This window comes from Phragmites australis, chromosome 3, assembly GCF_958298935.1.
Source record: "Phragmites australis chromosome 3, lpPhrAust1.1, whole genome shotgun sequence".
Classification (NCBI taxonomy): Eukaryota; Viridiplantae; Streptophyta; class Magnoliopsida; order Poales; family Poaceae; genus Phragmites; species Phragmites australis.
Genome location: NC_084923.1, coordinates 28,383,196 through 28,406,059, shown reverse-complemented (window position 1 = coordinate 28,406,059; position 22,864 = coordinate 28,383,196).

The window sequence follows — 22,864 nt, the reverse complement described above, 5'->3', positions numbered from 1 at the left end:
AGGAGGAGGAGCTGCTGCAGCAGTCAGAGCAGCATCTAGCACAGGTAGAGATTCGCTTGCTTGATTTGACATCGTACAAGTCACCATGGATTAAGAAGTTGTGGTTTGTACCTATCGGAGAGTAGTTTACCCCGTAGAGAGATGAGGGGGTAAATCCCAGGTTTTGGACCATTCTGCAGGAGAGCTTCCATGAGTCTATCTTAGGAGGAAGGTCAGCTTGAGTGAGTACAAGACACTCAATTGGCATTACATGTAGTTAGTGTCAGGGGGAGTGGACATGAGGTAGCAATTTGACATCTTCCTGGTAGTTTCAGCTCTGCTCATTGACGTGAACATATATGTTGAGGAGTGGGTTAGAGTATTCTACACCACAGTTTGCATTGCACCAGAGAGGAACTTCATTTAGTTTATGTTCCAGGTGAAGGTCATATGCCCTAGAGGCAATTATAGAGATGATCGTATGATGAGGACATACATGCTCAGGCCACCACAACTCCAGAAGTCATTCAAGGACCAGTTACTCGAGCCCGTGCACGTGAACTCAATTACGTTCTCCTGTTAAGTAACCAAGGTCCAGCTGAAGGGTGAAGAAGGAGGGCTTCATCAAGGTTCTGCGCCACCTGCATTAGGGGCTGGCCCATGTCATGTTTTGCCAAGTTTAGGAGAGAATAAAGGGGGATTGTTTTCTTTCCATAGATGCTAGCGCCTGGATTAGGAAGGAATAGGAGCAGAGGCGCATGCCTTGCATGGCCCCTACACCTATTAAATCCAAGGCTGCGCCCCTCCCCTGGGTGGGTTTTCTTTTGTTTTGGTTTAGCCATTGTGCAAACACTGATCTGCAGTTGTGTCCAACGACCACCTGATAGACAGCAATTGTGAACCCCACCTTCGAGCGATTTATTTACAGTCTACCTACATCTCGTTCTTGCTTGTTTCTTTCGAATGCTTACAGGAATTGAACCTTGTGTTCAGGTTGATCTTGCCCAGCAAGGTCAATAACCATTTGGAGTTGGTTTAGCGATTGCTAAGGCGCCACGACCTGTTCGTTCGTAGTCGGATCGCGAGAGTCACCTCCGTCCCAAATCGAAGTTATCCCTCTCACTGAAAGATCGGGCACTCCAATTCTATCAAGTGGTATCAGATTTCAGGTTGCTCGGTGAGATCTACCCCCTCTCTTTGTAGTTCTGTTCCATTACCTATCGTCCACAACAAAAGCCAAAAAAAAAACAGATAGATATTAGGTTAGAACCACTGTCCTCGAACCATTTGGCCATTGCATTTATCATTCAGTAATTTTGCTTTGTTGAATTTGTGTGTCATTAGCGTCTTGTTGCTGGTTGCATTATTTTCTTGTTCTTCCTCTTGTTCATCACCACAATCAGTCATTTCCCATCCGCACAAAGCAGAACCCCTTGTTTTGGAAGGTTTGCTGCGTTTGTGATTCCTACCATCCTTGCTCGGTTTTAGTAGGGACATCCTGGTGCGCATTTGTTCCCTCCTATTTTTGCGCCAAGGGAAACCTGTCAAAAAAAAATGAAAGGGCACGGTGCAAAGTAAAATAGAGGAAAGGTGAAAAAAAAAGAAACGAAAAGCCGCACCTTCGGCAGGACAGAAAGAAAGTTTGTACCACAAGGAGAGACATTATCTCACGTGTATATTGGTTTTCCTTTCAGCCTTTCTCTATACAAGGCAAGAGTCAATCTTTGGGCCATCAAATCAACCGCCAAGCAGCAGCCACATCTGTGCGCACAGCATTCCTTGTTTTGAGAGAGAGAGAGAGAGAGAGAGAGCGAGACAAAAAAAAAATTGTTCCTCTTTCTGTTCCCACGTTGTTACCAGCAGCATTGCAACGCACTTTGCACCCTTATTCAACTTTGCATTTGCTGAATGATTGTGCTAATCCTTGCTACAAAGTGAAGCCTTCCTATAGCTCCACCTATTTCTACAGCATGCAGGTTTTGTGTCACCTAGCAATCGCTCCATCCAATCTTCATTGGTTGCACCACTGGTTGCAGGTCACCCCTGTTGACTTGGTCAGAATTGGTAAGAACTTGATAACGGCTTTAGATTGAGTGACCTACTCAGAACCACATCCCATTAGGTGTAGGACATATACTTCTGATCTTTTTTTTTTCTCTGGCGCTAACAATGACAGGATCTTCTGGGGACACCCCCGATTCCATGCAACATTCTCCTCGAACGAAGGGGATCATTCAGCATTTTGAGCGGCAAGTCCGGCTGCAAGTAGATGCGCTTGCAGAGGATGTTCAAGTCTCCAACGAGCGCCTTGGCCAACTTGAAACCACTCAACTAGAAACCGGTGCGACACTCAGGGACATGCAGGCAGCCCAGGCCACCACCAACACCAATCTGGCCACCATCATGACTCGGCTTGAGGAGTTGTCCCAGCAGCTTGCAAATGTTCACCATAGCGAGTTGGACGAACAGGCAGAAACTGATTACAGTGGTGACAATGAACATCCAAATCCCAACTACAACAATGATCGGGACCATCGTCGCAGGCGTGCCAATCGGCAAGGTATGCATCACTACCACCATCGCCATGCAGTCCGTAATCAGGATGATTCATTTGCGAAGATTAAATTCACTATACCTACATTTAATGGCAAATATGATCCTGATGCTTATCTTGATTGGGAACTTGCTGTTGATCAAAAATTTGCATGCCATGCCTTTTCTGCACATAATCGAGTTAAGGCTGCTACTAGTGAGTTCACAGATTTTGCTTCTATTTGGTGGCGCGAACATTGCAGCAAACATCCTAATAATATTCCCACCACTTGGGAAGCATTAAAAATGCTCATGCGACATAGATTTGTCCCCTCATACTATGCTCGTGATATGCTTAACAAATTGCAGCGATTGCGTCAAGGTACAAATTCCGTTGAAGAGTACTTTCAGGAGCTGCAAATTGGTATGCTTCATTGTGGTCTAGTTGAAAACGATGATGCAGCTATGGCACGATTTTTAGGTGGCTTGAACCGGGAAATTCAGGATGTGCTAGATTATAAGGAGTACAATAATATCACTCGTTTGTTCCATCTTGCTTGTAAGGCTGAACGTGAAGTGCAGGGACGCCACACGAGGACACGAGCTAACTCTTTTGCAGGTCGCAATACCACATTCAAATCAGCCACTACACCTGCTTCCGTTTCACAGCCGGCTGCACCACCTCCATCCAGCAGCACGCCACGAGCTGCGACAGAACATCTGTCCACCTCGGCACCGGTTAAACCTCCACCCGGGGCTCCAGCACCAAGTGCATCAGTTGCTTCCACCGGACGGACAAAAGATATCCAATGCCATCGCTGCAAAGGCTATGGACATGTTATGCGTGACTGCCCAAACAAGCGTGTGCTGATTATACGTGATGAAGGTGAGTATTCTTCAGCTAGTGATTTCGATGAAGCCACATATGCTATGCTTGCCGCTGACGTTTCAGGACACGAAGAAGAACATGTTGCTGCTGATGCTGCCGACAAATATTTGAGCCTTGTCATGCAGCGTGTACTCAGTACGCAGGTTGCACCACCCGAACAAAACCAGAGGCACATTCTGTTCCACACCAAAGGCGTCGTTCAAGAGCGGTCCATTCGCATCATCGTTGATGGGGGGAGCTGCAACAACTTGGCAAGCACCGACCTGGTGGAGAAGCTTGCTCTTCAAACTCGCCCACATCCCCATCCCTACCACATCCAATGGCTCAACCAGGGTGGTAAGCTCAAGGTAACGCGCTCCGTACGTGTCCACTTTGCTATGGGTTCGTATCATGATTATGTTGATTGTGATGTTGTCCCGATGCAAGCATGCTCTCTACTGCTAGGTAGACCTTGGCAATATGATACTGATTGTGTACATAATGGTCGAACCAACCAATACTCACTTTTCCATAAGGGCAAGAAAATTATTTTGCATCCAATGTCTCCTGAACAGATTGTGAAAGATGAGCTTGCTCGTGCAAATCGTGAACAAAAACAAAGTAAGACTCCTGCTTTACAAAATGAGATCAAACTGAAAGCTCCTGTTTTACTAGCTACACAAACTGATCTTGATGAGTGCGACACGAATGGTCTTCCTTGCTATGCTCTTGTGTGTACTCATGTGCTGTCCTCCCTTGATGATGCCCCGCCTTTTGTTATGCCCCCTGCTATCACCAAGCTTTTGCAGGACTACGCCGATGTCTTTCCAACGGATGTTCCAGCAGGCTTTCCTCCCCTCCGTGGAATTGAACACCAGATTGATCTCATACCGGGAGCATCATTGCCCAACCGTGCACCATATCGCACCAACCCCGACGAGACGAAAGAAATTCAGCGACAAGTACAAGACTTGCTTGATAAGGGCTACATTTGTGAGTCTCTTAGCCCATGCGCTGTTCCTGTTTTGCTAGTACCCAAGAAAGATGGCTCATGGCGCATGTGTGTTGATTGTCGTGCCATTAATAATATCACAATCCGCTATCGCCACCCTATACCTAGGTTGGATGATATGCTTGATGAGCTCAGTGGCGCTGTCGTGTTCTCTAAGGTTGATTTGCGTAGTGGGTACCATCAAATTCGCATGAAATTGGGGGATGAGTGGAAAACAGCATTCAAAACAAAGTTTGGTTTATATGAATGGTTAGTCATGCCTTTTGGATTGACTAATGCTCCAAGCACTTTCATGCGATTAATGAACGAAGTTTTGAGGGCTTTCATAGGCATATTTGTGGTTGTCTATTTTGATGATATACTGATTTACAGCAAATCTTTGGAGGACCATTTGGGTCATTTACGTGCTGTTTTTGATGCTTTGAGAACTGCCCGTCTTTTTGGGAACTTGGATAAGTGTAGTTTTTGCACGGACCGTGTCTCTTTTCTTGGCTATGTTGTTACAGCACAGGGTATTGAGGTCGACAGTGCCAAGATTGAAGCAATACAAAGCTGGCCAACTCCTACCACAGTGACGCAGATTCGGAGTTTCCTCGGGCTTGCAGGCTTCTACCGCCGTTTTGTTCGCGATTTCAGCACAATTGCTTCCCCTTTGAATGAACTGACAAAGACAGGAGTTCCCTTCTCCTGGGGTCCAGCACAAGATGAGGCCTTCATGATTTTGAAAGATAAGCTAACACATGCACCTTTGCTTCAGCTACCTGATTTCACCAAAATGTTTGAACTCGAATGTGATGCTAGTGGAATTGGGTTAGGTGGTGTGTTGCTGCAAGAAGGTAAACCGGTGGCTTATTTCAGTGAGAAACTAAGTGGTGCTAGTTTGAATTACTCCACTTATGACAAAGAACTTTATGCTCTCGTTAGAACGCTTCAAACATGGCAGCATTATTTATGGCCTCGGGAATTCATTATTCATTCGGATCATGAATCATTGAAACACATTCGTAACCAATCAAATCTGAACCGTAGGCATGCTAAATGGGTCGAATTCATTGAGTCTTTCCCTTATGTCATCAAATACAAGAAAGGGAAAGAGAATATAATTGCTGATGCTTTGTCTCGTCGTTATGCTATGCTCTCGCAACTTGATTTTCAGATTTTTGGGCTACAAACAGTGAAGGATCAGTATGTTCTTGACCCTGATTTCAAGGATGTACTGTTGCATTGCAAGGATGGTCGAACCTGGGGAAAGTTTTTCTTGGATGATGGGTTCTTGTTCCGTGCTAACAAGCTGTGCATTCCCGCTAGCTCGATTCGCCTTTTGTTGTTACAGGAAGCACATGGTGGCGGCCTCATGGGACATTTTGGGGTCAAGAAGACGGAGGACATCCTTGCAGCGCACTTCTACTGGCCCAAGCTGCGACGGGATGTGGAGCGCTTTGTCGCCCGCTGCACTACATGTCAGCAAGCTAAGTCCCGCCTTCATCCTCATGGTCTATACATGCCTCTCCCTGTTCCTAAGGCCCCTTGGGAGGATGTCTCGATGGATTTTGTCTTAGGATTGCCTAGAACAAAGAAGGGGAGGGATAGCATATTTGTGGTTGTTGATAGATTTTCCAAAATGGCTCATTTCATTCCCTGTCACAAGAGCGATGACGCCACTAATGTTTCTGCTCTATTCTTTCGTGAAGTGGTTCGCTTACATGGTGTGCCCAACACAATAGTTTCTGATCGTGATACAAAATTCCTTAGTCACTTTTGGCGCACATTATGGAACAGATTGGGTACCAAATTACTTTTCAGTACTACGTGCCACCCCCAAACTGATGGTCAAACTGAGGTAGTAAATAGAACTTTATCTACCATGCTTCGGGCTATTTTGAAAACGAATTTAAAACTTTGGGAAGACTGCTTGCCTCATTTTGAGTTTGCTTACAACCGTTCTGTCCATTCAACCACAAAAATGTGCCCCTTTCAAATTGTGTATGGTTTCATTCCTCGGGCACCCATTGATTTGATCTCTGTTCCTATCTCTGACCCTCCTCATTTTGATGCTGCTGCACGGGTTGATCAAATGCTCAACATTCATGAGCAAACACAGCAGAACATTGCCCACACTAATGCTAAGAATCAGGTAGCGGGTAGTCGTGGGAGGAAGTTAATTACTTTTGAACCAGGTGATTTGGTGTGGTTACATCTGCGAAAAGAACGTTTTCCTGCTCTATGGCGGTCTAAGCTGATGCCTCGTGCTCATGGACCCTTCAAGATTTTGCAAAAGATTAACGATAATGCTTACATACTTGACCAGCCTCCAGAATATGGTGTTTCCTCTAGTTTTAATGTTGCAGATTTGAGGCCTTATGTGGGTGAGGACGAGCAGATTCCGTCGAGGACGACTCCAATTCAAGAAGGGGAGGATGATGAGGACATACATGCTCAGGCCACCACAACTCCAGAAGTCATTCAAGGACCAGTTACTCGAGCCCGTGCACGTGAACTCAATTACGTTCTCCTGTTAAGTAACCAAGGTCCAGCTGAAGGGTGAAGAAGGAGGGCTTCATCAAGGTGCTGCGCCACCTGCATTAGGGGCTGGCCCATGTCATGTTTTGCCAAGTTTAGGAGAGAATAAAGGGGGATTGTTTTCTTTCCATAGATGCTAGCGCCTGGATTAGGAAGGAATAGGAGCAGAGGCGCATGCCTTGCATGGCCCCTACACCTATTAAATCCAAGGCTGCGCCCCTCCCCTGGGTGGGTTTTCTTTTGTTTTGGTTTAGCCATTGTGCAAACACTGATCTGCAGTTGTGTCCAACGACCACCTGATAGACAGCAATTGTGAACCCCACCTTCGAGCGATTTATTTACAGTCTGTCTACATCTCGTTCTTGCTTGTTTCTTTCGAATGCTTACAGGAATTGAACCTCGTGTTCAGGTTGATCTTGCCCAGCAAGGTCAATAACCATTTGGAGTTGGTTTAGCGATTGCTAAGGCGCCACGACCTGTTCGTTCGTAGTCGGATCGCAAGAGTCACCTCCGTCCCAAATCGAAGTTATCCCTCTCACCGAAAGATCGGGCACTCCAATTCTATCATCGTATCAAGTCTATATTTATGCACTTCTGAATAATATGTTATTCCAAAAAAAACTATCATTTACATTGATTAGCAAGTATGTGACTTGTTTGCGGAACTCTTTATTTGTATCATGATATTATTTTTATTGATCCCTAGTCACATATCATTGTGATGATTCATAAGACCAGCACATGTATTTATTGATGATCACATTTCACGGATCATAGGTATAGAGATACCGAATCAATAATGTGGACATTTATGCTAGAGAACATGATGTTGGATAGACCCACCTTGAGATACTACTGGGATTATTATTTATGATGTGCCATAAGCTGTTATCTCAAATGGTGTACCTGTAAGATTCTTAGACCTGATATCGTCATTGATTCCTATAATATGTAATGACATACTTTGGGGCTGCGAAACTCTACACCATAACTGGGTAGTCATAAAGGTAGTTTTTGGGTTTGGCACGAAACAGGTCAAGGGGTGTGAGCGATCAAGATGGAAATTGCCCCTCCTTGATTACAGGATTGATATCTCTAGGCCCTTTAACGTCGTTGGATAAGAAATGCATGGCCATGCCAATGTGGTTAAAGAGTTAATCACGGTTTTGATAATCCACAACTCGATTCAGTGAATGATCGAGCTATCACAAGGGGTGGCATGTATCGCCTTGAGCTTGACTGGTGTTGTGAGGCAAGGGGATCGATGCATGTGTATGTATATCAAGGTTCAGCTGGTATGATCTTTGTGTATACTCGAAAGTCGACATCTCCTGCTAGGGACAGTTATTGATTTCGGTTCGAAAAGTGTTTTCAAGTCGTAGCTGCGTGTATATGAACCTAATAGGTCACATACTTAATGGGATGAAACAAGACATATAGATTGGATTCGTATATGGGTTTGATTTGATTATGATGCATGAGGAGTTAGAGTTCTAAAGGGCTTCCAAAGTGGGAGCCCAATAGCGAGTTCTATATGAGGAGAGGTGTGTGGTGGGGCGTGCATAGTTGAGCCACTCCAAAACCCTAGCCGCAACCCTCCACACGATCTTTCAAAACCCTAGTTGCACGCGTGTTGCTAGCACACCGACACATGGTGATCCTGCCCAATACATGTGGATACTATAGAGGCGTTGCTGCTATTGCAGTATTGATCTCTTCGACGTGAAGGTCACGATGCTACTACCTGGCTGGTTGAGGACAACTGCTCGACTAGTCGACAAACTTGCTCGCCTGGTCGCAGAGCACAACACGACCACTCAGAGCTGATCAAAGACACAACATATCTATTCGGTGGCTAGTAGAGGAGCGCGACCATGCTAATTGGAGCTGGTCAAGGAGCACGACAAACTGCTCAGAGCAGGTTGAAGAGCTGCCTCCTCTACATTGACGTGCACGACATTAGATCGGCCTACTCTAACCCTTCTTCTGCTGCTCTGCACGTCAAGTGATAACGATCTATGATATCCTACTAGCATAGTTTCTAGGGTGAATGCGGTAGATATTTTTTGTTTTAGGCTAGTGTAGCCTACCCATTCTGTAAGACCAAGGCGAGCAAATTAGACTATACAGGAACAACATGCTTGGGGCTTTGGGGGTTCAGGGAGTGCCCAATAGCTACATGAGATAGTTCATCCGAACACTAACCCGCGTCGCTGCCCTCTGGTTGGAGGTGTCTTCCCTACTGATGATGAGATTGGGTCATTGTTCGCGTAGCCCTTCACTCCAGGTTTGCCAAGATTTCCTTATAAGCTTACACCTGAGGCAAAGGCAATTCATATGGCGATGAGATGTATCCTGTTGCTGAGGATTGGATGTGTAGAGGCTATCACTAGTATACAACAGTGGCTGATTCTTTCTATCCTCACTCACTAACAGTTTGATATAATGGACTTAAACTTGTGTGAAATAGAGGATGTGATAGCAGATAGGATGACCTTGGCTAGACAGCAGCCCTATGCGCACTTGATCTCATATATGCTAGCTCACTCGGTCAGGCTTCCTGAGTTTCTTTAAACCTACGAGCAATCCCTGAGTTACTTTGGGCTATGCTCACCTACTGCACCTTCTGACTGGTGTCGAGGTTAGCACGCCATGTTTCACTCTCAGAAGCAGTTTCCAGTTGCCGAGAGAGAGAGAGAGAGAGAGAGAGAGAGAGAGAGAGAGAGAGAGAGAGAACAGAAGTTGAGGATCAGGCCCTAGCATAGGCCGAGGAAGAGCTCCCTCACACGATGTTTGACAGTGACAGCGAGTTGGACTCGGATGATATTGAATACTTCCCTCCAATTACTAGGTCACATGACGTTGAGGCAGGAGGATCTTCTCAGGCAGTTCCTCGGTGTTCAGCTCCACACTCTTCAGCACCTGAGACGAGACCTCTTGTAGCTTTTGCTGCACCACCTTCAAAGTTTACTGTCACACTTCAGCAGATGCAGCAGCGCACACAGTTTAGGCAAAGATGCAAGCGAAGCTTCAGGCAGATATGATTCGCCAGGAAGAGTAGCAACTAGTGCTTATGTAGTCACTCCAGCAGCAATAGCAGGCCATATTCGCAGCACTTCAGTCCGATAGAGAGAACAACAACATGATGTTCACCTTTATCTCAGGTTGTTTGGGCTCTCTGTTTTGGGCTTCTGGTCTTCAGCTGCCAGCTACACCTCGAGCACCTGCTCTTGCCCTGAATCCTCTCCTAAGTAGTGTCAGTGGTTTCTTGGGTACTTCGGTGTCAGGGTTCCCGCTTTCACCACTCTTCTCCATCAGTGTCTTCTCTTAGCCTGCTAGTACTTCTCAGAGGCTAGTGTTTACTCCGACGCTGGGAGGAGGACGTCGCAATTCGGGAGATGGACGCCGAGATAACGGCGGCGGACCTGGGAGCCCGAGAGGAACTGCTGACCCGCCGGGAGTCAGAGGCTGCCGAGGCGGCGGCGGCCGCTGCTGCTAGGGAGGAGCAGATCGCCAAGTCCGAGGCGGGTCTGTCCGCCCGCGAGCGGGCCTTGTCCGAGCTGGCGGGGCAGGTGAAGCTAGCCGCCGGCCATGCACCCGGCGCTGGCTCTTCTGGCGCGGCCAGGGGCCAGGGGCTCGAGGAACAGCTGCGGATCGCAAAGGAGGAGCTCGAGGCCGCCTTTGTCGCGCAGGCCATCCTGCAGCTAATGCTGGATGACATTCTCCGGCGGATGCAGCGGTCCATGGCGGCGGCCGGACTCGGGCAACTCGTCGTGGAGACGAAGGTGGGAGGCCCTGGCCGGCACACCCTAGGCTTCCAGCAGGTCTACGAGCGCCTCGAGGCGCTGCCCTGGGCCGTCCAGGAACTCGCCGCCCGGGAGGGGCGTGGTTTGGCCCAAGCAGTGACCGAACACGTCCTGGCTTGCTATCAGAGCCGAGACCCGAACTTCCCGCAGGAGCCGTTTCAGGAAGGGGTGGTCGAAGCCGAGGAGGAGGCCGCCCGGGAGGCAGTTCGGAGCACCGCCGTCGTGATGGAGGCCGGCTTCAAGCGGGAGGTGCCGCCGCCTCCGGCCCCGAGGAGCGGCCATGAAGGCTCGAACTCCGACTCCGACTAGGCTTTTTGTAGTAGTTTTTTCCTTCTTCTTTTCTTTTTGACTTGATGTAAATATGGGAGTGATCCCTCGGAACAGCTATCCTTTTTTGTGAATATAATGGAAGCCTTCCTTTGGGGTCGCAACTCCAGTATTTTTGAGTGCTTGATGTTGTTTCTGATGTTTTCTCTTGGTGCCCCGAGGAGTACTTAGTCGGACCGACCCCGACCTTTCCTTCCCCGAGAACGAAGTCGTCTCGATCGTCATTCTCGGTGCGTTCAGCCCTCGAGTCCTCGCGAGTCTGCATCGGCTAAGTCAAAAGACAAAGACACAAACTTCCTTGCTTAGGAGATAGATCGATCCAGCACGGAGCACGCCATGACCGGTGAACACTTTTCCACCTTGCGACCACTCAGTCAGCAGACCGGAGACACGCGCGGGCGGGAATGCGACCAAGATTCCCCATGGTTCGGTGGTGTCCAGGCTTAGGACGGACCGGACCGAGCACCGACAGCGCGCCCCTGAGGCTTAGGCTCCGGACTACTCGAGCGGCCCGAGCGATAGGATTACCCAGGGCGCCCAAGGACTCGGTAGCGCTCGGGGCCCTAAAAGCGGACCGAACACCACGGCCACCATGAAAGACTTCGATCGGACATTACCGCACGCACAGTACACCTTTCTACGGACCGTTCTGTCGTTCTAGGAAAAAGTGGACACACGGTAGGGTTTTGTGCGCGAGGAGACCATCTCACCGCCCAGATTAGAATACGAGGGCCCCCGAGAACAACTCGGGAACAAAATATTTTTGAACGTAAATTCGTCTGAATTTAACCACTCACCGGACAGCTATCGGCCTTTCGGCCAACCGATCCAGGAGGGGTATGCGCTCTGAGCTCGGGGTGCCCGGGGACTTGGTTCCCTTAGCCGGGGTGCCCGAGCATCAAGGGGCCCATGAGGAGCCCGGGGTCAGGCGATCTCGACCACTCATACTTGGGCGGTAGGACCACCTGAGGACCCTTGGGGCCGAGCAGCGACCTAGGCATCAAGGCCCTCGCGGTCGAGCTGCTTTTGCTTTGATTGTCGATCTGTGACTTAAGAGGAAATGGAGAAAATTCCTTGTTTGGTGCGCTCTGTTAGTGCGGTACTTGTTATAGACTGCCCTCGTTTTCGACCCGAGACCTCTCGAATGCCCAGATCGGCGGACAAGAGCGGACAGAGACATAACCCAGAGGTCCTATGGTTCGATGGTACCCGGGTATGACAGATCAGACCGAGCACCGACAGCCCACCCCTGGGGACTAGGCTCTGTACTATTCGAGCAGCTCGAGCGATAGGATTACCCAGGGCGCCCAGGGACTCGGTAGTGCCCGGGAGCCTGCCACGACACCGAACACCACAGCCTACCACATCAGACGTAAGTCAGCGGCAACTGCCCACGCGAATACCGATCGGGATTCTTTTATCAGCGGGGAAAAAGAGGGAGCGAACTTTTCTCGCACAATAGAGCATCTCACCAGACAGATTAAACATATGGAATCCAGAAAAACGAAATTGACACATTATTGCATTTTAACATTCATACTGAATTGACAATTTTTTACAAGGTTGGGTGACTTACCCAGTTAGTGGTAGCCCCTGGTCAACTTGGGCGGAGGGAAGCCCCCGGCCTGGTTGACCTGTGCCGCGAGCACGGCCATCTACGAGTAGAACTTGCGTAGGTGCTCAATGTTCCATGGGCTGGGGAGCGGTTGCCCGTCTTTTGCAGCCAGCCGGAAGGAGCCTTCTCGCGGGACCCCGATCACGGTGAAGGGGCCTTCCCACATAGGGGACAGCTTATTCTTTCCTTCGCGTGATTGGACGCGTCGGAGAACTAAATCCCCCACCTCAAGAGACCGGGCCCAGACATGGCGCTGATGGTAGCGCCGCAGACTTTGCTGGTAACGAGCTACCCGGACGGCGGCACGCCGCCGGCGCTCCTCCAAGTACTCGACGTCGTCACGCCTCTGCTGCTCCTGTTCGCCTTCAGAGTAGGCATGCACCCGAGGGGAGCCTAGAGTGAACTCGGAGGGGAGGAACGCCTCAGCGCCGTACACGAGGAAGAAAGGAGTCTCTCCGGTAGCGCGGCTTGGCGTGGTCCGATTGGCCCATAGCACGGCAGGCAGCTTGTCGACCCACCCCTTCCCGTGCTTTGCGAGCACGTCATAGGTCCGGGTTTTGAGCCCCTTTAGTATCTCCGCGTTGGCACGCTCAACCTGCCCTTTACTCCTAGGATGAGCAACGGAGGCGCAGCAGAGCTTGATGCCGAGGTCCTCGCAGTAGTCCCCGAACAGGGCACTTGTGAACTGGGTGCCGTTGTCGGTGATGATCTGGTTCGGGACACCAAAGCGACTGGTGATTCCGCGGATGAACTGGAGCGCCGTGTTCTTGGTCACCTTGATGACTGGGACCGCCTCTGGCCACTTGGTAAATTTGTCGATGGTGACGTAAAGGTACTCGTAGCCCCTGATTGCTCGGGGGAATGGACCCAGAATGTCCAGCCCCCAGACCGCGAAAGGCCACGACAGGGGGAAGGTGTGAAGAGCCTGAGCTGGCTGGTGAATCTGCTTTGCATCGAACTGGCATGCTCTGCAGCGCCGAACCAGCTCGGAAACATCCTGGAGGGCTGTAGGCCAGTAGAAACCTTGCCGGAAGGCCTTCCCGACCAGCGTGCGGAATGATACATAGCCACCGCACTCGCCTTCGTGGATCTCAGCGAGAAGCTCGCCGCCTTCTGCCCGGGAGATGCATTTCAGGAGAACACCGCCTGCGCTACGCCGGTAGAGATCCCCATCTACTATGGCATAGCGTTTGGACTGCCGAGCAACTCCTTCGGCAGACGCCTCATCCCCGGGGAGGAACTTTTCCTTCAAGTACCCTCGGATGTCGTCCATCCACGAGGCATCTTGAGAACATTCAGCATGTGCAGTGCACTCGCCGGACGGCGGCACCCTGACGGGGCTTCCCACTGAGGGCGCCGCCGGGGTCCCCTGAATTGAGTTTGAGGTTTCCCCTTTGCCCTGTTCGGCAGATGGACGGAAGGCCGTGTGAGTCTTTCTTCAAAGACTCCGGCAGGGATGCGCGCACGGGAGGAGGCCAGGCGGGAGAGGTCGTCGGCCAGAGCGTTGTTGCGGCGAGGGATGTGCCGCAGCTCCAGCCATCGAAGCGCTTCTCCAGCTTCCTGACTGCTGCCACGTACGTCGCCATTTGAGGATCCGTGCACTGGTACTCTTTGGATACCTGGTTGACCACCAGCTAGGAGTCTCCCTTGACAAGGAGGCGACGAATCCCGAGACCCACCGCGGCTCGGAGGCCAGCGATGAGACCTTCATATTCCGCCATTTTGTTGGATGCGCGGAACTGCAGCTGCACGACGTAGCGGAGTTCTTCACCCGTTGGGGAGGTGAGAACCACTTCGGCCCCCGCGCCTTTCAGCAAGAGGGAACCGTCGAAATGCATGATCCAGTATCCGGGCACATCGTGCCCGGGATATGCAGAAATTTCTTCTGGGACGACCTCGGGGACGGGTGTCCACTCTGCCACAAAGTCAGAGAGTGCCTGGCTTTTGATCGCCTGGCGACTGACAAAGTGCAGGTCGAATTCCGCCAGCTCCACCGCCCACATGACAACACGCCCGGTGCCTTCTCGGTTCCGGAGGATAGGTCCCAGTGGATACGTGGTAACCACCGAGACCTTGTGCGCTTGGAACTTGTGGCGCAGCTTCTGGGAAGCGATAAGCATGGCGTAGAGCAGCTTCTGAGCCTGGGGGTACCTTGTTTTGGCCTCCCGGAGGACTTCACTGACGAAGTACACCGGTCGCTGTACCCGGCGGGCCCGGACCGCGGCCTCACCCGAGGGGCTGTCGCAGCCCCCAGGCTCGGCGGCGCGGTCGGGGCTGACGGGTTGCTCGGGCTCTACTCCCTAGCCGGGAGGAACCGAGTGCTCGGGCTCGACCCCCTGCTCGGGGGGAGCCAAGTGCTCGGGCTCGACCCCTGCTCGGGGGGAGCCGCGAGGACGGGGGAGTGCCCGGGAGCGGCCGGGAGCTAGGACCCAGCACCTGGCCCTGCGCACTCATCGCGCTCCACCACCAGCACCATGCTTACGACCTGAGGAGTGGCCGATACGTAGAGTAGTAGTGGCTCGCCTTCGGATGGAGCCACCAGCACGGGTGGTGAGGTGAGGTACTTCTTCAAATCGCAGAAGGCCTGCTCGGCCTCCGGTGTCCAGTCGAAACGACCGGTCTTCTTCAGAAGCTTGAAAAGGGGGAGCCCCCGCTCCCCAAGTTTGGAGATGAAGCGCCCGAGGGCTGCCATGTAGCCAGCGAGACGCTGAACCTCCTTGAGTCGAGCCGGGGGTCGCATCTGCTCGATGGCCCGGATCTTCTCTGGATTGGCCTCGATCCCTCGGCTGGAAACCAAGAAACTGAGGAGCTTGCTCGCAAGTACCCCAAAAACACATTTCTCGGGGTTGAGCTTCAGGCGGGTAGTGCGGAGACTATTGAAAGTCTCGGCAAGGTTTTCGAGCAGGGTGGCGCGGTCTCGGGATTTGACCACGAGATCATCGATGTAGGCCTCGACGTTGTGGCCAACCTGCGAATCAAGGGTGATGCGAATAGCGCGCTGGAAAGAAGACCCAGTGTTGCGCAAACCAAAAGGCATTGACATATAACAATAAGTCCCCACCGGGGTGGTAAAAGCAGTTTTTTCTTCATCCTCTACGGCCATGCGAATCTGGTGATACCCAGAGTTTGCAACTAAAAAACACAAAAGATCACATCCCGCGGTTGCAACTACAATCTGATCTATGCGGGGCAAAGGGAAAGGATCTTTAGGGCAAGCCTTGTTTAGATCGGTGTAGTCCACGCACATGCGGAGCTTGCCGTTGGCCTTCGGGACGATAACTGGATTCGCCATCCACTCGGGGTGGAGGACTTCTCGATAAATCCGGCGTCAAGGAGCTTGCTGACTTGCTCCCGGATGAACTCCTGGCGCTCAGGCGCCTGCCGCCGGACATTCTGCTTCACCGGGCGTGCGTCCGGACGCACAACCAAGTGGTGCTCAATCACCTCCCTAGGGATCCCGGGCATGTCGGACGGTTGCCATGCAAACACGTCAGTGTTAGCCCGGAGGAAGGTGACAAGCGCGCTTTCCTATTTGCCGTCCAGGTCACCGCCGATTCGAATGACCTGAGAGGCGTCTTCGCCCACCACGACCTCCTTTGTAGGAACGGAGGCGTCGGCAGCGAGTCGGGGTTTGGATGAAGAGGCTCCCGGGCCCCCTGGACAGCCTTCGACCTCGGCCTGAGCTGAGACCAAGGCCAGGTATGACTGCTCAGCGTAGGAAACGGCGCCGCCGGAGTCGGCAGTCACGGAGATGGGGCCTGCTGGGCCCGGCATCTTGACCGTGAGATACGCATAATGCGCAGCCATCATGAATTTGGCGAGTGCCGGACACCCGAGGATGGCGTTGTAGGGGAGGGGGACCTCCACGACATCGAAGAGGACGTTCTCCGTGCGGAAGTTATCCCGACCCCCGAAGGTCACGGGTAGCTCGACCTACCCGAGGGGCAGGGAGTGCCTGAGTGTCACTCCGCAGAATGGAAGCGACGGCTTTAGGCGCCTGGAGGGCACCTGCAGCTTCTCGAAGGCCTCCTTGGAGAGGAGGTTGAGGCCTGCACCCCCGTCGATCAGCACTCTGCCGACCTTTACATTGCAGATGGTGGGGGACACCACCAAGGGTAGTCACCCCACGCCTGCAGTACTGGCGGGGTGATCGGCCATACTGAACGTGATCGGAGCGTCCGACCATCTCAGGGGCCTTGTGGCCTCTTCGCTTGGGGTTGCCGAACACACCTCGCGACGCATGGTCTTGATGCCACGCCGTGAGGAAGGCGTATAGGCGCCTCTGTCGATGAAGGCGACGGTATGCTCGGGCTCCTGAAAACCGAGCTCTGCGTTGCCGAGGGCGGCCTTGGCGTCGCCTCCCCCGCGGGACTCGCGGAGCCCTAGGAGGGGCCCTGGCCGGGGCTCTCGCGGGCGCAGGCTGTCTGTCGGCAGCAGCCCGGCGTTCTTGTCGGCGATCGGGCTCTTGGGCCGGCCTAGGGGCGAGGCCCTGAGCCAATTTGACGGGAGCAACCTCACGCCTTCTTCTCTTTTTCTTTTCCCGCTTGTCGGAGCGGGAAGAACTTGGTTGGTCGCCGGCGGGGCGCTCGGGGCGCGGAGCATGCCAAGCCCGCGCCTCCGCCGCCTTGGCGCACTTGTCGGCCAGCGCGAAGAGTTCTGCAGTGATTTCGATTTCGTGCGTACCTAGCTTCTCAAGCATCCGCTCGTCGCGGACGCCCTGCCGGAAGATGACGATTACAGCGTGGGGGGTTATCCGTGGGATAGTGTTGCGGACCTGGCTGAAACGCTGAACGAAGCGCTGTAGCGTCTCCCCCTCCTGCTGCTTGACGGCATGGAGGTCGCACTACAAACCAGGGCGCGTGAATGTGCCTGAAAATTAGCCACGAACTGGTGGCAAAGGTCATCCCATGAGCTAATAGATCCTGGAACGTTCATGAGCCAAGAACGGGCAGAGCCCCTCAAGGCAACATGGAAATAATTTGCCATCACCTTTTCACTACCACCGGCCAACTGAACGGCCGTAGTGTATATCTGGAGGAACTCAACGGCGTCGATGGACCCATCGTATTTCTCCGGTAGCTCAGGACGGAACTTGGAGGTCCATTTGACCCGACGGAGCTCACTAGTGAAGGCACGGCAGCCGGTGCCGTACCCTATGGCGCGGGTGGCGTTCCTTGGCGGTGAATGCCAGCGAGCCGGGGAATCCTGCCGATCGTGGGTCGGCAAAGAGGAAGCCTGGTCCTCAGCCTCGGCCTCCTGCCGAGTCTCCCGCTGGCGCTCGAGAGTGACACGCGCATCTTCGTGGCCCCTCCGCTCGTTGAGACGCAAGCGGAGGTCCTGGGCTTCGGACGCGGCCAGAGGGGCGACGCTCCGCCTGGAGGCCCCCCGGCCTGTGCGAACGTTACCCGACGATGGGCCAGTTCTGGCGGTGCCACGCTGGATGGTGGCGCGAGAACTCTCGGCCAGCACCTGGCGGCGGGCAGTGCCGACCAGGGCAGCGACTTCTTGGAGCCAGCGGCCCTCCGGGGTTTCCGGCGTCGCCTGGACAGGCGGATGCCTGAGGAGAGCATGCGCCGCAAGCAGCGCGCTCCCGGAGCTGGCCTCACCGAAGGGGAGCCTACGCCAGAGGGGCGCCCGGCACTGTCCAGATGCGGATCTGGCGGCCGGAGTCTCGGCCACCTGCTGGGGGCCGAATGGTGCACCAGCGGCGGCGGCGGCCTGGCTGGGCCCTGCGCCTTGGTCCCCTTGGGAGGGGAACACCGCGCGTGCAGATCGCGCCTACTGCTGGGACGCAGCAGCGGCTAGGGCCTCCTATGCGAGGGGCTGCATTTCCCCGTTGGAACTGGAGCCGGAGCGCTGGAGGCGGTGACCACCGGGCATTTTTTCTGTGGAAGAAAACAAACAAACAGATTTAGGGATGCTGCGCCCCTACCTGGCGCGCCAACTGTCGGAGGATTAACTCCTGTCACAGGGATCCCGAGAGACCCCTTTTTAGAGATTCGGTCGGGGGGATGATCCTGAATAAGTTCGTCGAGGAAATAAATGGGAATGAATGCAACGGCCGGTGGGGGGGTGACGACCTAGTGCAAGAAGAAGTAAATGCACCGGAATTTAGACAGGTTCGGGCCGCACGGGGGCGTAATACCCTACTCCTGTATGGATGCTATAACTGTCCCGAGGAAGTCCCTCAAGGATGTTGCTGGTTACAAGAATGTTGAACTAACTAAGAGCTTGAGGCTCCTTGTTTTTTGGCTGAAACTGTGCTCAACCTTGCTCACAGTCTCCCTTTCTTGGTCTTGTTCGTCTTGTTCTTCAGGATGGCTCCTCGCTGTGGTTGGTCTGTTCTTTTTCTCTCTCGGTCCACTTGCTTCTGTGTTGCCGGCTATTTTAAGTACTTGCCGGCCACAACATGCCCCGAACGGAAAGGAGGGGGCTCGAGTTCCGAGAAGCCATAAATGGAAAGGGCGTTATTATTTCTTCTGGGTGAAGTGACCGGGGGTGGAAAATGCATCGCACGCCCGGTCGCCCGTCACCATAAATGCCCTGGCAACGGGCGCCGTGGAGAGGGCCCACTGGGCAGCCGCAGAGCAACCCGGCGTGCTCGCCCTGTCTTGTTCCCCTGCCACAGCAGTGCGGCAGACGGAACGCCTTGATCCTCACGACGTTATCCCGAGACAAGCCGGATGGCACGGGACGGGACCTGTGCAATTAATGACCCCAAGCCTCTGCCAAAATGTGGTAGGAACTGACGTTGAGCGCGGTGGGAGCAGTTCGAGGTGACAGGCCATGCACGCTCATTAAATACGGCCTCGGACCTCTGGCTGGTTGACACCTCATCGGCAGGCCCCTCGGGGGCCTTTCTGGGTTGTCGGGGTATCGAGTGCTCGAGGGTACTGTTCACATCCCCGAGCACTCTCTCCCAAGCACTCTTGCACGAACCTTCGGGGAACCGAGTGCTCGGGGGCTGCCATGTGCAGCCCCGAGCACTTTCTCCCGAGCACTCTTGCACGAACCCTCGGGGAACCGAGTGCTCGGGGGCTGCCACGTGCAGCCCCAAGTACTCTCTCCCGAGCACTCTTGTACGGATCTTCGAGGAGCCGAGCGCTCGGGAGCTGCCGCACGCAGCCCCGAGCACTCTCTCCCGGAACTTAGTTCTTCTGATCGTCGGGGGACTCGGGTGCTCGGGGGTGACCGAGCACCTCCCCAAGCACTTTCTTCCCGGTACTCGGATTCCATGGATCATCGGGGAACCGGGGTGCTCGGGGATCACTGACTGTGGCCCCGAGCACCTTCTCCCGGGACTTGAGCTTTTCTCATCCTATAGGAGAGACCTCGCGGGGTGGCGCCATGTGGCGGATGGCTGGCCTGGCCTCGGGATTTAGGGACCCCTGGTTCCTGATACACCGACAAGGGCCACTAGCCAGTTTCTTCCTGCTATCCCATCTACCCTTGCCAATCCATATCAGGTATACATATTGATTAATTTTTAGTTCCTACTCATGTTCAAATAGATTGATTTCTTCAATTCTGGTAATTTTTGGAACTCGAGCTGGAAACAGGTATCCTCATGCCACAGAGAATCATCGCACTTCAGGAACAACTCTGTGGGTTCATTAATGACAAAGTCATTCCAAAGTTCGACCAGTACCATATTTTCAAATAGTGGTGTTCAGAAGCTGTCCCTTTAATAAGGCCCATGGAGTTTGTATCCTGATTCTTCTCAAGGCAAAAAGCATAGTTCAGGGTCTTCAGTTAACAAGAAAACTTGAATGGCATCAATTCTTACCCTTTTGTTGCATACTTATGTTAATTATAAACTTTTGTTGCAAACTTGTCTTAGTTATGAATTTTATTGAATGGCATGTGAAAGAATATGGTTATGTATGCATGAATGAGATGAGACATGAATGAATTGTGTATGTATGTTAGATTATATGTGCAGATATGATTATATGTGTACGTGAAACTTGAATGTATTTTTATCTTGTTGTATGTGATATTATTTATGCTGCTGTTGGCAACAGTAGATTCTGAATAGGGGGAAGAGGCCATTAGTGCTGGCTCATGACAAAAGGCTAGCACTATGAGTATCAGTGTTGGTTTCATATTATAGACCGATACTGATACTCATTATCAGTGCGGAACCGGCACTGAAAGTTATGGACTATCAGTGCTGAGTAATCAGTGTTGGTTCAAAAACCACCACTGATGACATTTTTGAGTTGGCACTGATGACCATTTCTGTACTAGTGTGGGCATTAGAATGATGCTTGAATGATTTGGGTACCAACAATATCATTCTGGGTGGGTATGCATTTTTCTGATTTTTAATAATGCTTCAACATCTAGACTTTTGATACAACTGTATGAAAGGTTGAAAAACATCAATGTTTGGTTGGATTAATATCTGCATTGCCATGATTGAAGAACTAGCGCGCATCCATGCATGGCTTTCTTAATGAATTTAGATAGAAACTGTGTGTGAGCATGTCTTAGTAATCATTCTCTACGCAGGATGCTGTCGAGCAGGTTTAAAAAAAAGAATGGGTAGCGATTTGTTATTGAATCATTGAAGATACAAAAAGGTAATTTTGTACAGGTTCATGTAGAAAAATTGCCCATATAGCTTTACCTTTCAATTGCTTGATTTTCAGATACGGATGACCCAAAAGTAATTTCCAAAATAAGAGACCTAAAGTATGGACCTCCTTTATGTGCCAAAGCCTAAGCTACTCGTCATGCTATCTCAGTCAAGATTACGTCCAGTAACTCACACCATGATGGAGCATAACATTGTGATACTTGATGATTTGACATCTACCTTTTACAATACAAATTATTATTAACAAGGTATACTATGTTGAGATATTTCTTGAAATGATCAATCGCATGAAACTTGTATTTTCGTAAAGGGGAGCATGTTTTCTAAGAACTTGTCTTTCTTGCTGATGTACTGTGAACCGATGGTGGTAAAGGGCGGGAGAGAAATGGGGGGGGGGGGGAGTCAGCATGGGTGGACGCAAAATCGACAGGAATAAAACACTCAAAGGCGGCGACAACGCAGTTGCGTATGGCGATACCCCTCTCAAGAGCTAAGCTCTAAGTAGTCTTACCTTCTCTAGCAATCCATGCGATAGACCAACCGGACAAATACGACCAAAAATTATTTTCTAAATCGACCAAATATAATACGTTGAGTAATCCCCACCGGTGGTTTCAACTGCCGCCTCGAAACTCATAACAAATTCCCTTAGGTCTGATTCTCCATCGAACATGACCACTCTCAGCATCTTGAAACCCGAAGACCATGGTTGATTCCGCAAGCCAATGGAGGGTAGTGATTTTGGATCGCCTGCGCATGACCAATGCCAAAGATCGTGCACATGTCGTATTGTAAATGTTGTTGAACGGCTGATTACATTCCGAGCTTCTTTGCCCTCTCATTGTTGCATGTTAATTTGCTCCTGCATTTGCTTCAGAGTTCTTCTGGCTTCTTCTGCTCTTCGGCGATATTCGGCCGCCTTCCAACTCGCTTCCAAGCTCTCTAGCGTACACTTCTTTTGTGCAATTTGTCTCTCTAGGTCTTCAACTTCTAGGCATGCAGCTCTTTCTACTTCGTTTTCTTCTTCATCATCTTCATACTTGTTGAGTTGTTCAAAGTCTTCCACATGTCTTCACCCTCGCAGCTGTCGAAGCTTCAAAATGAGCGCGAAAGCCTTCCTCAACCCTTCGCATCGAGGCGCTTGCATCTTCTAGGTAAGTTGGGTCTTCACGTTTTTTACCCTCCCTATCAATCACCTCGCGTTCTTCTTCTTGGACCTCTTCGTCTATCTCGGTCAAGATGATGTTCGGCTTCACTGCCACTGAAGGGTTGGTCGTGGTCGTGCCCCCCTCCGGAAGCTACTGCATCTGGCGCAACGATTCTTTGACGCCCTCCGGCTTTTTCTTAGGTGGCATGGCTTCGCAATCCATTGGATCCCCACGGACAATGCCAACTGTTGAAAGTCTCATAACCAAACAAAGAAGGGGCCTTCGTGAAGGTGATATACACTAGAGGCAATCATAGAGATGATTGTATTACACGTCTATGTTCATGTACTTCTGATAATGTTTTATTCCAAGAATAACTATCATTTACATTGATTAGCAAGTATGTGACTTATTCATGGAGCTCTTTGTTTATATCATGATATTATTCTAATTTG